Source organism: Protomyctophum parallelum (genome assembly GCF_964188405.1).
Source record: "Protomyctophum parallelum genome assembly, chromosome: 20".
NCBI classification, from domain to species: domain Eukaryota; kingdom Metazoa; phylum Chordata; class Actinopteri; order Myctophiformes; family Myctophidae; genus Protomyctophum; species Protomyctophum parallelum.
This window is the reverse complement of record NC_139718.1, coordinates 37,864,920-37,878,830: the sequence shown is the minus strand read 5'-3', so window position 1 is coordinate 37,878,830 and position 13,911 is coordinate 37,864,920. Positions and strand designations below refer to the sequence as shown.

Below are 13,911 nucleotides of genomic sequence, written 5' to 3'. Positions count from 1 at the left end.
ATGAATTACGGGTGATTTGCGCCTCATTCCTCTAGTCTAAACGATATGATCCTCGGTTACAAAATGTATCTTTTGGGTTGAATTAAATAACATTCTTTACATAGCGATAATTCACTTCCTGGGTCTCGGTTTCCGAGTGAAACGGCCTTCAAACTAAGAGTCTCGGCGTATTAAAAGACTGGCCCGGCGGTCCTGGAGTACACCTTTCCGACACCAGATGTAAACGAGTTAACAGAGAAAGCACACTGACCAGCGGCTGTCTTGCTGAACTGCGATACCCAGTCACCCCCTCTGGTCATATTAAAAGGCACTGCCACTGCATGGGATATAGGGCAGGCAGAGGAGTGTACTCATACTGTACATTACATGTTATAATACCATATTGGCGAGAGAGTGCATGTGTATCCTCTCTTCAGTGTCCAGGTGTTGCTGAACAAACGGCAGATTAGCAGTAATGGATCACACCACTGATTAGATCGTCGTCAGGAATACGCTCCTTTCAGGTGGTCGTCGTGTGATGCAGACGTTGTCGCCTGGGGCGGCGGTGGCTCAGGGGTAAAGTGGCTGGATGGTAACCGTAAGGTTGCCAGTTCGAACCCGGGCTCCCCCAGAGTTACTGTCGAAGTGTCCTTGAGCAAGACACTGAACCCCTAATTGCCTCCGATGTGCTAGTTGGTGCCTTGCATGGTTTCCACTGCCATCGGTGTATGAATGGGTGAATGTAATGCACAATCTCTGTAAAGCGCCTTGGATAAAGGCGCTATATAAATGCACCATTTACCATTTACCATTTATCAACGGCAGGTCTGCTCACGAGTCGCGGGCGTGTGCACGGAACTATAGCTAACTAGCTAAACTCGTGACAATTGTAAATGCGTGTGCTTTGTCGCCCCTCAACCCAAAAAAAAAAGGCACGTTAATCGCTGCCCATCTGAAAGGGTCTTATTTTAATTATGAAATTATTATTTTGTTCATCATTCTGTTTTTCACCATTTTCACAGAACATGTAGTGATACAGTACATATAAAAACGTTAACACAAACATGTGTATATATTTAGAACATGATGACCCATACCAGTGTATATATATATACTACATTATTGTAGTTAGTAGATGTTAAATATCGTCTCTGTCCTGTGGACAAAGCTGTTACTCATCAAATATACCAAAAGTACTGGATCCACAAGCTCAAAACACGTTGCCTCGTCACACGTTTCGGGCTTGTGGATATGCTGCTTTTGATGCTTTTGTGTGACACTATAGTATGATCAAGTACTCAAGTAGGGATTTTACACAGGAAAATAAACAACAACAGAGTATTGATGAGAGGTTTCTTCCCGACATTAACGATATATGAACAATGGACATTAACGTCCCCAGCGTGAGTCAGAGCCATGGCGTCAGGAGTGAGAGACAGACAGACAGACAGACAGATGGCTCACCGAGGAAAGGCGAGGGCATGTTTATTTGTACAGCAGCACATTTCAACAACAGGGACATTACACCAAACATTAAGCATTAAGGCAGACAATTGAAGGCAGTTCGCCTTTCAGCTATTGTATAACCAGAGGGAATAATTATGACTGGTGGTTTAGTCTTATCACTGTGAATGAGTGGTGACTGACATCATCCATCACATCACACAACAAGGAGAACTCTTCTCCACCCCGACTAGCTTTAGACTCTTATCCTGGCGCCTTATGAAGGAAATATGTACACAGCAAAACACTTGACTGTGTCCACAAATAGTTAAGGAGGGTTAGAGATGTTCTTTATTCGTTTGTGTGCGCGTGTTTGTGATAGTCGTAATTCGGTCCGTCTCAACTGATATACATGCAAAGGGTCTTAGATTATCTCTGTGACTTTGAATTAATCCTGTTGGTAAAAGACTATATTGACAATCTTACCCACGCTTGTTCCTAAGAAAACACAAGGAATATTTAAGTAAACTTTCAAAGTCGTTTTCATTCTGTTTGAAACGTTCGACAGGCAGAATGTTACTTGTCTAGTATGTGACTCTGGGCGCTACGTATGCACTCCCTCTGCCAACCTGGGGAGAGCAACAAACTGACCTCATGTTTCCTTCAATGCATGAGGAGTCCAAGCCGCTTCTTTTAACCTCACAGGGGTCAGGAGTTTCCCCGGTTGAGACAAAACTTACATTTACCTGTGACAAACATTTTAACCCCTTTTGGTGCATTATGTTATGCTTTAGCTATTGAGAAATAGCAGACCTACAAGCTCGTAGCGTGCCAGTCGGTGGCACGCTACGAGCTTGTAGGTCTGCTATTTTTGAAAAATCTAAGAACCACTGACATGGAAACATAGCTTTTTCAAAAAACTTAGAATGCATTTAATGACGTTCTATTTGATTGTTTAGTATCTTAATTAAACTGAACAACGCCCTACAGCACATGGAGGTCATGTTTTAATACGCAGAACTGTTATTTCTGTATAAAAATGAGTGCTTGTGGCCAACTCTCCTTCTGTCAAAACCTAAACATAAAGACCACATTAGCCGGTCTGGGCAGCCATAGTTTATATATTCCTGCATTCCACAAATGAAAATAGCTCATCTACAGTACAAAAGCTATAGAAAGACGGCTGTATTCTCTGTGACTGTGTGAGCACAAATGTATATTAGTAGTAGTTGTGATGTGCTTTTATATACTGATAGTTCTTTGTTATGTGTGATTATGTGTGATAATGAAACCAAATGGACCCATAAGGGTCCATTTAGTTTGATGTTACGCTCTCAAGAGTTACAGTATTGTTAAACATCTGCATTAGTTAATTAATTTACAAGAAGTCCACACAATTTACAGAATGTAGAAGAGTGGTTATTTTGATCATTTGCCTGTTGTCAATGGTACCAAACATCAATACAGCATGGAAAAGTCGAGTGGGTCTGAGAGGCTAAATCTCAATGGTGGTCCGTGGCTCAAATGCCCAATAAATAACGGTACTTGATATGAAAATGGTTGAAAACCACTGCTCTACATGATTATACGGTAGCTAAAGTAAAAAAAGGACAAATTATATTTCGAGGATGTTCTCTTTCTTTCACATTTGTTTCCTCTCGGAACGGGGATCTCTGTCTGAAGCAACCACTTTAATTAACCCATTCAAACCAGGAAAGCATCCGTGTCTTTATAGATTTTTAGCATTGGCCATTCAAAAATAGCAGATCTACAAGCTCACAGTGCGTCATTTTGTGCCGTGCTGCAAGCACTTTTTAGAATTCTAATTTAGGCTTTAGAAACCTTTTAACACAAATCTTCTCTTTTGGGGGTCCCTGGCACAAAACATTTTCAGAGGGGGGGTTTCGTGGCTAAAGAGGGTCGCAGTCCTGCCCCCCGGCCGGACGTAGCGCGCGGAAAGAACACGTTATTCCGAACAGTTCCTTTCCCATCCATCAGGCGGGGAATTTGTGAGGGTATACTTCCCTAGAGGACACGGGGAGAACATGCAAACTCCACACAGAAAGGCCCTTTTGCCAACCCTGCCTCGGGTATGGGCACTGACGACGCGGCGGAGAGAACACGCCCACAGCGTCCCCAGCGGGAATCGAACCCAGGACCTTCTCGCTGTGAGGCGACAGCAGTACCGACTGTGCCACCGTGCCCGTGTGTCCTAGGGTTTTCAAACCATTTTCATGTCACAGACCCCTCAAACAACATCTATCAGAGTAGACCATGGACCCCACGTTTGAAATATTTCTGACACAATAGACACAGATATTGATATTTAAAGTCAAAGTAGTCACTCATACATGTTTTGCATTGTAATAATAATGATGAATTGAATTATAGTGACGTTAAACTCGGACCCCACTTTGTACACCGGACGGTTTGCTTCTATCCATATTGTGAAAGAAATTCAAAAACCTCAAAAATGGAGTTAGGTGTGGTTTCCTCCCGACAGCAACAAAATATGTATTGATATTTCAATATAATATTGATATAATAATGATACATTGCCCAGTCCTATATAGGTTTGACACACTGGTATAGTTCTCCCAAGAGGCACCCTGCCCTCTCTGCGTGTCGGTTGGTGTTGACTGTACAACACAGCACCTCACACACCAACCGTCAGCCGTGCAGGACAGACAACTCAACTTGAACCTCATAGCTTTTAGGAACAGACAGTGCAATGCAGCGCACGTGTATATAAACACTGGCTGTTTCAGTGACACTGTCAATAGGGGAAAGTGCCCACAGTCTACTTCCCCCCCCCGCCCGTGTTTCCTCTCCACAACACGGCAGACTAGTGAGACGTACAGTTTAGCAAGACGAGTTATGTCTGTTTTTATTATTAGAGCCAGCCGGTGATAATGTCAATAGGTCACGTACTGTATGTATGTCGTCTGTTGCTATGGCTACAAATGATCGTGTCCTGATAAGCGGCCAAAGACACCCAATAGGGGACGTCTGCTCCGACTGGTCTCATGGGTGTGGCACGCCGCTGAGAGCGGGCCCACTGTCAGGACGCTGATTAATGACAATCAGCTTTTGTTTATCTTTCATCTCGTCTTGTCATTATCTCTGCAAATCGACTGTATGGCGGTGACAGCCTTCATTGTAACTGAGACCCGAGCGAACGCGGTGCGACGGCGTCCACATTCCTCAGCCCCAGATATCGGCGCTCCTCTTCCTCTTTCTGTTTTGTTCTGACGTGCATATGTGTGTGTCCTCGGAATGACAGCACTTCTCTAGTACTCTACTCGTTACACACAACCGAGTTGTTACCTGTCCTTTTCTAATTATTCACTCCAGTCTGTAGTTTTTGATTAGCACGATTAGCACTATTGTATATATGGCAAATGTTTGCAGAAAATAGAAAACTTCTCAAAGATATGTGGTGTAGAGGTGGGAAAAGGGGAGGGCTTAGTGTGAACGCGGTGGGGGTCTCTGGTCATCAAAGTATATCGAGTTTAAGTGGTTATTATCGAGATACTTCTTGGTTAAATGAAGTTTAAAATATAATAACCATCTATTTGAAAACAAAGTTATAATTAGTTATAAGTATATTATAAGTAAGGAACAACTGTGTACTTGAATCTGTAGTAGCATTTGTATGTTGTATAAATATACAAAATATAATGTACAACACATTCTTATGTTCATGGTGTAGAGCTGAAGTGTCTCTTTGAACATAGATATTGACGTGTCAAAGGTCAAACATGCGCGGCAAATAACTTTGATGAATGAAAGTGCCAGTTTTGCATGACGATTTGCTTACTGTAAATCCTACATCTCTATACATAGATCTACAGTAGATGACAGTCAAATGTATTCTGAAAGCCCCTGAACTTTGTGTAGAGCTGTGTTCTGTGGTAGTTCAACGGAGAAAATTGCCCTCTTTTCACTCCATGCCTAAATTGTACATTGTAATCTAATTGCTGGTCGGATTTGGACAGAAAACTCCTTGCAGTGAATCACATATTCTACATTAGGGAAAACACACATTTCTCTGGGGAGGAGATATATCATGTTATAATATGGCATATCTACTCACCAGGTACAGTACATTCATAGGATATTCTATGAGCACTTCTTTATTTAGGCCTACTAGAAAACACAAAGGTAACGCAGTATACTATAATGCAAGTGAAGTAGACGAGAGATATACAGTAGGGCAGTCTCCTCTCCAACTACAGTCCAGGAGGAGTATTTTCCGTCACAAACACCAAAATGTACTTCGGTGGTCAAACCACACTTACATTTTTGTACGCGGAGTCATCGTCCTATTATCACCTCATACGAATTTGAGCCAAAAATTAAGTAGACAGCACGACCAACCCTTAAATCTAATGCCACACACAAGCCCGATGGTAACGTTTTGGCATGTACGTGGCAACAGTAAGCACAGTATATATCTCAGCACAATTTAAACAAGTCACAGATGGGCAGTTCGGGCAAGAACATTAATTCTATAGTCTCCACAAATTAGAGAGGATCTCCTTCTGCCTGGACTGAGCTCACTCGTTCTGCCCAGATCGTCCCTGGAATAGACTTGAAAACAAACACACACAAAAACAAATGCTGACAAATTATCATAATGAAGGTCTGCAGTAAAAGGATTACCATCCTACTCCACTGCATCGTGCAAGTCAGTCAGTCTATGTTTCCGTTTAGAGAATAAAACGATATTTCGGTCGGGCCGATGATATATCGGCCACTATTTGACCTTTTTGATGACATCAGTATCTGCAATTATGCAGCCGAGGTGTGGCGATTTTTCTTTTCACACTTTCAACCTGGCATCTCTATTTTGGGCATGTGATTTTAGGCGAAACGTTTCAACGGCTTTTTGAAAGTCTCATAATGCGACCTGTTGTGAGCTTGATGATCAGCTATTTTTGAACATTTTCAAATTAGATTAGAATTGATTTTGTAGGCTACTTTTTTTTTTTTTGTACGATATCGGTCAAAACATCGGTAATCGGTGGGCCAAAACCGGAATGGCATTGGACCCAGAAATCTGGCGTCGGTCAGCTTACATACCTTTTAATTAAAGATTAGCACAGCATTACCGTAGCTGACAAAACATTCTTTGCTTTCATGGCATTCCCTTTTGTTTTTAAAGAGAAGAATTTTAATTGTGTATGCAAACATAATTTCATGCTCCTTTACTCATCTGTATGTAATAATCAGACGTGGGCTCCGTCTGTGGTTATTGTCTTTATTGCCGTATGGCCGAAGCAAAAACAGCCCCGGAATGCTCCTGAGAGAGCAATGTGAAATGATACGTTTTCATTTGGGGAAAAGCCGAATGTCATCATCGTGTCTCTGTCCCCCTGCTTTCGCAGCGGACGGTTGATGTGGTGAGCTGGCAGAACAAGTAAGAACATGGGAGGGAGACATTTATCATCCTCTCTAGACTAGAGAGCTGTAACTCTGTCAGCCTGGAAATCCTGTGGACGGGCCTCGAAAGAAAAAGAAGAAGAAAAAAAAGTCATCAGTGATTGTGTTACAGCACCGAGACTCGAGGGCTCTTACTTGTGGAGGGTTAAATGCAAGAATGTTTCACCTACATTGGAAAACATTCTCATGGTACCCACCTTTAATGCGATTATTCTGTTTAAACTGTAAGCTCATGATGCTGCCTAGTAATCTGACCAGACAACCTTTCATCATTTGCATGGTACAGTACCATGTACAAAATGCCTTCTCACATCACGTGACCAACCATGTGACACGCTGTGAACAGCGTGACCACAACTATACCCTCTCCAACGTTAATTTACGATCCGACAGCAAACAATGCCACATCCTGCTTCTCCATGCACGCATTGGACCCGCATGCAGTTTGTGTGCGATGCGTGCATCCATGGCGAGGCCGTTGATCTGTAACTGAACACATAGGAGTCACTGACGCTGCGCTGGCTTCTCTTTAGAGTCTGAACGGTTGCCAGTTTGCCACTCTGTTCCAAAAAGGTTTCTCTTGTGTCATTCTTTGCTTTTTTTCCAAGACCTGTCGCCTGTCCTGAGTTGCTCTCCTGTTGGTCTTGAGTCACTCGGAGGCAAGAGTGACTTCTGGCGAGACTGTGTGGGTAGTTTCCCGGTCTCGAGGCAAGCGGAGATAATGCAAAATGTCTTAAATCATATCCAGCAAAGTGTCAAAAGCATAAACTGAACTTTGGTCTGTGAAGAACGCTCAATCCCCCCGCCTTTTCCCCCGTACACATTGTAGACATTGATGAATGGTTGCCGTCGAAGGTGGAAGCGCCTGTTCTTGCTTTTTAAGGCATCTCTGTCACCGGTGCTCTGGCGCGTGGATTATTAATAGTGCTTGATTTCAGACCCATTAGGGCCACGGAGTTCTTCTCTTCTCGTCCGTCCAAGTGTCTGTTATAGCTTGTGGCACTTGAGAGAACCCTTTCAAGTTTAAGATGCAGAGGTCTACAACACTTCTGGGTTTTTGGGAGATCAAAGCGTTAATGTCCAGTGCAAAGACTGGGCTCCTGTACAAAATTCTACTTCACTGAGCAGTAGAAATACTAACGCTCACTAGACTCACCGAGGTTCTAACACTCAGTTTTTTAACTGCTATATGAATTGTTGCTGGACAGACGTGTTTTAGGTGGATATAAGGATTACATTATAGTTATGTTCAATTTGACATTTGTGGCTTCAGTGAGTTCCGAAAGGTTACTTAAGGTTCTACAGGGATTATGTTATCTCATTAAAGGTCAAAAAACATCCTCTGCAGGCAGGGTCAAACATGTACCTGCATGGTTCAAAACAATATTGGTGTTTCCAGGGGAAAAAAGAAAGAAAGAAATGAAACCTATAGAGTGGGTACTTCGTTACCACATTATCGTCTCGTCGTACTTTTGTGATATATGCAAGGACTTTCTTTCTTTCTTTCTTTCTTTCTTTCTTTATTTCTTCCTTCAGTGTATTGTTACAGGTGTGCGCCTCATATTGAAATAGGAAATATCCCTCTGTAGAAGAGGGGAAGCCCACAGTGTTGTAAAGTAGCTAAGTACATTTACTCATGTACTCTACTTAAGTAACATTTTTTATTACTTTTCCAATTTTCAGTAATTCTCAGAGCAAATATTGGACTTTTACTCCACTACATTTATTTGAAAACTTTAGTTACTATATAGTTTCTTGGTAGGTCATTATTACAAACATACATTAACCACTTCAGCCCTATATTTCGGCCATTTTGAAAATAGCCAATCTACAAGCTCATAATGTGTCGCGATGTGACGCATTGTGAGCTTGTAGATCTGCTATTTTCAAAAGACTTATACATTTGAAACTGGTGAAATGGGACATTATGCACAGTACTCAGTACATTTTGATGCCAATACTTTTGTACTTTTACTCAAGTACATTTTGAATTCGGGACTTCTGAGTGTTCCTATATCACAGCAATGATACTTTTGCCTATTCTTGTTCCTATATGTACAGTGTATTAGCAGCATAACATGTTTGTAAAACTTCAATGCATATTTCAAATTTTTCAGAAGACTTAGTTCAGTATTTTTCAACGTGTTTTCAGAATCGGCCTCAGTCCTAAAGTAACAAATGCAAGTAGTTTTTTTTTTTTCCACCAGTGGAAGCCCACCTGTTCCCTCTGCCTCTGCAACACAGAGGGTCCCATGCACTGAGGACGCGGTGGGGGGTAACACTTACTGCCCTGATTGATGACCGCGGGTCCCGCAGGAAGTAACCCCGCCACCATGAAGGAGTGTTTTTTTGAACCCCAAGTGGTATCCGGGAAAACAAGACACGCGGTCCGGTCAGGGGAGAGCAATTCTTAATGTTTGGAAATGTTGTTTGTGCTGGGACGAGAAAAGGCCCCCAAATGCCTGTAAAACATGAACGTATATAGCTTTATCACACAGAAACCTGCTGTCTGTCTGTCTGTGTGTGTGTGTGTGTGTGTGTGTGTGTGTGTGTGTGTGTGTGTGTGTGTGTGTGTGTGTGTGTGTGTGTGTGTGTGTGTGTGTGTGTGTGTGTGTGTGTGTGTGTGTGTGTGTGTGTGTGTGTGTGTGTGTGTGTGTGTGTGTGTGTGTGTGTGTGTGTGTGTGTGTGCGCGCGCATGCAGTTGCAGACATGGCTATAGGAAACTGAAACTGAAAGACGCTTTACATTAATGCTTTGTAGAGCCAGACTGATATACCAGTTTGGCTGCTATGATCGGCCATTATTTTGACTTTTGTGATGATAGATGTGTCCCGATTATCCCTATATGGGCATGTCATCATATGGATATGCGAACAATTTCAAAACATAAAAAGATAGCAGATTCAAGCTCACAATGCATCACGTTGCAAGCATCAGACCCTAAAAATCTGCAATCTGTCTGTATTTTAATGTCTGTAGGTTGTGTGTATTCCATATTATTTATCAGTCAATATAAACCCGAACAAGAAGAATGTATTGTAGATTCCAGGCACTCAAAAAACGTAATCAGTAAGGGACATTTTTATTTTTAAATGTATTTTTATTAAAAGCCTTTATTTTCAAGTATAGCTACGTGATTAAAGCCATGCGAGCCATGCACTCGACAATAAAGGTTTTATATAATAACATATCTTTTAGTTACTAATTCCTAATTACCGTTTGTAAGTGCGCGGAGACTATACTTTCCTCTGTTCGGATCTTCATTTTCATTGTTTCAAGAACATTAGACATTATTATATTTTGTACAAACACTTTTAACTGACTTGAGCACCTGTTTGTCTTTCCTCCTGCATAATCTTAAAGTTTAGCCTAAAACGCATATTTAGAAGAGATTTGTTTCTAAATTGTTCAAAAATGATCCAAAAACATATTCAAAACTATTCAAAAAATAGCAGATATACAAGCTCACAGCGTGCTACTTCGTGACGTGCTTTGAACTTGTATGCTCTTTTTTGAATATCCAAAGTAAAATATGGATAAAGTGGTTAATATTATTGTAACGCTATATTAACTAATTTAGCTACAGGGGACCGCCTGCAGGAACCCCCCTCAAGTACCCCCACTTTGAGAACCATGAATGTACGAGAGATTATACTTTTACAGTATATACACAGAGCCCTCATCTGAAACAAGTACAGTACATAGAAATGGTCCTGACAGGCAGTTGGCTCCGGTTTCCTGTTTGTGTTCAGAAACACTTGTTGGACTGTGGGAGTGAATTTCTTTGAAAATTAACTCTATAGTGAACTTAATGGTGCTCATGAAAACACTCCACCCATACACACCCTTATACAAACCACATAGTCTCACTGACACAACAGCAATATACAGTGTGTGACGTGTGTACACACACACACACACACACACACACACACACACACACACACACACTATCTATCAGCTCAACATGTCAACCAGAATAACATTATGCAACTTTTCTTTAATGAATAAAATGTGTCGAATCTGTATGTATATACAGAGTATATGTTAAGTATAACTCATACAACACTGTCTGGTTGTCTTTTGGCTCCCTTGCTGCTCTCACCATAGACACAGGATCTGACACGAATTTTGATCTGGTGGTCAAGATTCTATTAGTTATATATATATATATATATATATATATATATATATATATATATATATATATATATATATATATATATATATATATATATATACTTGTGCATGCAAGAAACCATGCAGGTTATAGCTTTAAGTCAGATCAGACAATATTGTATTTGAAGGGCCTTATAAGAAGATTGATTGTACAGGTCAAACTTAACCAAAATTGTTCCACAGAGTAACAACATGCTATATAAATTATAAGAGCCTTTCTCTTTTTGGTCCCTATAAGTTGCATGCATTGATTCAAATAAATAACTAAATCAAGAGCACTGCATGCAGGCTCTTATCAGGAGTAGGTCCTGATATGCGAAAGAAAACAACGTAACATTTGTATTACTACAGTATACAATTTATATTATATATATTAAAATATATATAATATGGTATATAGGACTGATAGACCTGCATGCTTCTCTGTTTGCCTGTCTGTCACATTGTCTAGGTCTGAGACACTGTGTAAAGTGGCTAAAGTGATGCCACTATTTCAAGCCTGATTAATTTTATTGTATGGAATTCGGTGCAGAAATCACTACTTGAGCCAATAAATGAACCAGCTGGCGTTCTGGACTTGGAGTTACTATACGGGCCTCGGCAATTGAACACATCCTGACAGATTAAAAGCTTTTATTGGCATTATAAGAGTGGTTGAAATTAATTGTATGATCAAAATAGCCCAAATTTCCTATAGTAATAAATAACAAGGAATGTGCTTTGTCATCGACACATCTCGAAATATTGGGTTTTTGGATACTGGCATATAGCATTTTATGCTGAAGGAAAAAAAGTCAATATAGGCCTATTGTGACTATTATATATTTTTTCACATGATATTCGACGTAGGGCCTTTCATATTTGTATAGCTAGGTCTGACCGTCTTGACTGTATACAGCCTATCTCATTGCCAATGGCTATATACGAATGCTAAATAATTTCGGAAGGAAAAATGCTGTATGTATAAAATGTGAAATGTGTTCATATATCGGCCTATATAATGCACAGTCCGACTAACTCTTTGCCGTATACTTTTAAATTGCATGATTAATGTTGTTTTAAAAAATGGTATAGCCCATGCAGGTTGCGTTCCCAGTGTCAAAGGAATGCGGGCCAAATATTGAGTCTATTTGGCTATAGGCCTTTCGGGTTTCATTTCCACGCGCTGCAGTGCGTGCATGCGTCACACAAACACAACGAACGAATGACATGTGGTGGCAGTCAGTCAGTCGCACAGAGAATATCCCTGCAATGCATCCCCGACAATTAAGATCCGTGCATTCCGTTTGAATTTATATGAAATTATTATTAAATATATTTTAGGCCTATATAGCCCTGGCCTATATATACACAAAATGCTCTTGCATATCACCAGGGCTTTTTAGCAAGCGACGAAGCGTTTTTACTTTAGATTTAAGTGGTTAATTGGACGCATTGGCTGGCTACGTGCATGCCACCTCCAAAATGAATGGGCATGATTAGTCATCAGATAGATATAGATTTCCCTCATAGCAGGTAGCGTGATAGCATCGCTACAGGCGCCAGTCTGTGTCATGGTTCACTGCAAGTTTAACTGGAAGTGTGTTGGCATTATTAAAGCCATGCATGCATGCACAACTGCATGCATTAATCCCTCTCATTTCCCTGTCGATAAATGCCACCTCAGCAACTGATCACTTGATATAGCCCATAATAACCATAACCCATATTCAGTTGTTAACCATGCCAATCTGATAGGCTAAACACACACATGATGGTGTTTTATTTTTTCTTTCTCTTTTTGCATATAGGCCTAGATGTGTATTTGTATGTCTTTAGTATAAATGTTTTTGATTAATTGAAAATGGAGGACCCTGATGTAAACAAGTCTTACAGTGCTTTGTCATGGTTTTATCCTCTTAGCAGTTTTTGTATTGACCTTGAACTGTACCCATTCTACAATCTGTTAATAAAATGTTCAATCAATCAATCAATCAATCAATCAATCAATCAATCAATCAATCAATAGCAAGTACAATAGACGCTGTGCAGTGATTACAATGCTCGATGCCCGATCATATTGCATTGGATCATATATAGCACGCATGAGGCCTATATATGTACATAAAACAATTATATTCATATAGCAGCAGGGAAATGTCGGATGTAAGAAAGCCTTTATTTTATTTTTTTATATTTACAATGAATTTATAAAAAATATATCATTAAAGCTTTTGCAGATATTTTACATTTTATCTCTTTGTTCACATCGTATAGTCGCTGTGGAATGGAATCAGATAATTGCATGACGTTGGGTTGGTCTGTAAAAGAGTCCCCGTTAAATAATGGGAGGCGGCCGGTGGGTTGAACTTGACCCCCCTCCACGTTTTTAGACGTTTAGAATAAAGCATCACATCAGTGACAAACAAACAGAAACAAGTGTACTTTTTTTGATCCTGTACGTGTAACAGAATATATAGGCTTAAACATGAAGTATTTCGTTGGGAGAAAGGGGATTTGAAAAAACTATACCAACCACCGCTGTCAAAAGCACCAAAAACAAATACAATCCATAAAAGCTTACATTCATATGGCCCATAGGCCGATCATAGTTAAAAAACTGTTGTTAAAAATAAAATAAAATCTGAATGGGCCAACTGTAACGCCTGGTTTATGATCCGTCGTACCACCGTGTGGCGCGACCGAAAATAGCCATCACCATCACCATCACGCCAAGCGTCGCGATCTGCATGCTATTTTTCGGCGAACGAACGCCGTCTCACGTTATAGTACGACGAAGCACAAACCAGGCCATTCAAGTCACACGATCGCTGCATGTGTTCACACGGGCATGCAGGCAGATACAAAGATACACTACTAGTCTCT

General features: G+C 40.7%; 1 protein-coding gene across 1 annotated transcript in view; it reads right to left on the bottom strand.

Moving 5' to 3' along the window:
- Positions 1-13,379: 13,379 nt before the first annotated feature.
- Positions 13,380-13,911, bottom strand: part of pax1a (paired box 1a) — a 5,852-nt gene continuing 5,320 nt past the window's right edge. The window contains exon 5 of the mRNA XM_083791550.1: positions 13,380-13,911. This exon is cut by the window's right edge and continues 536 nt beyond it. The gene's annotated coding sequence lies outside the window, so the exon portion shown is untranslated.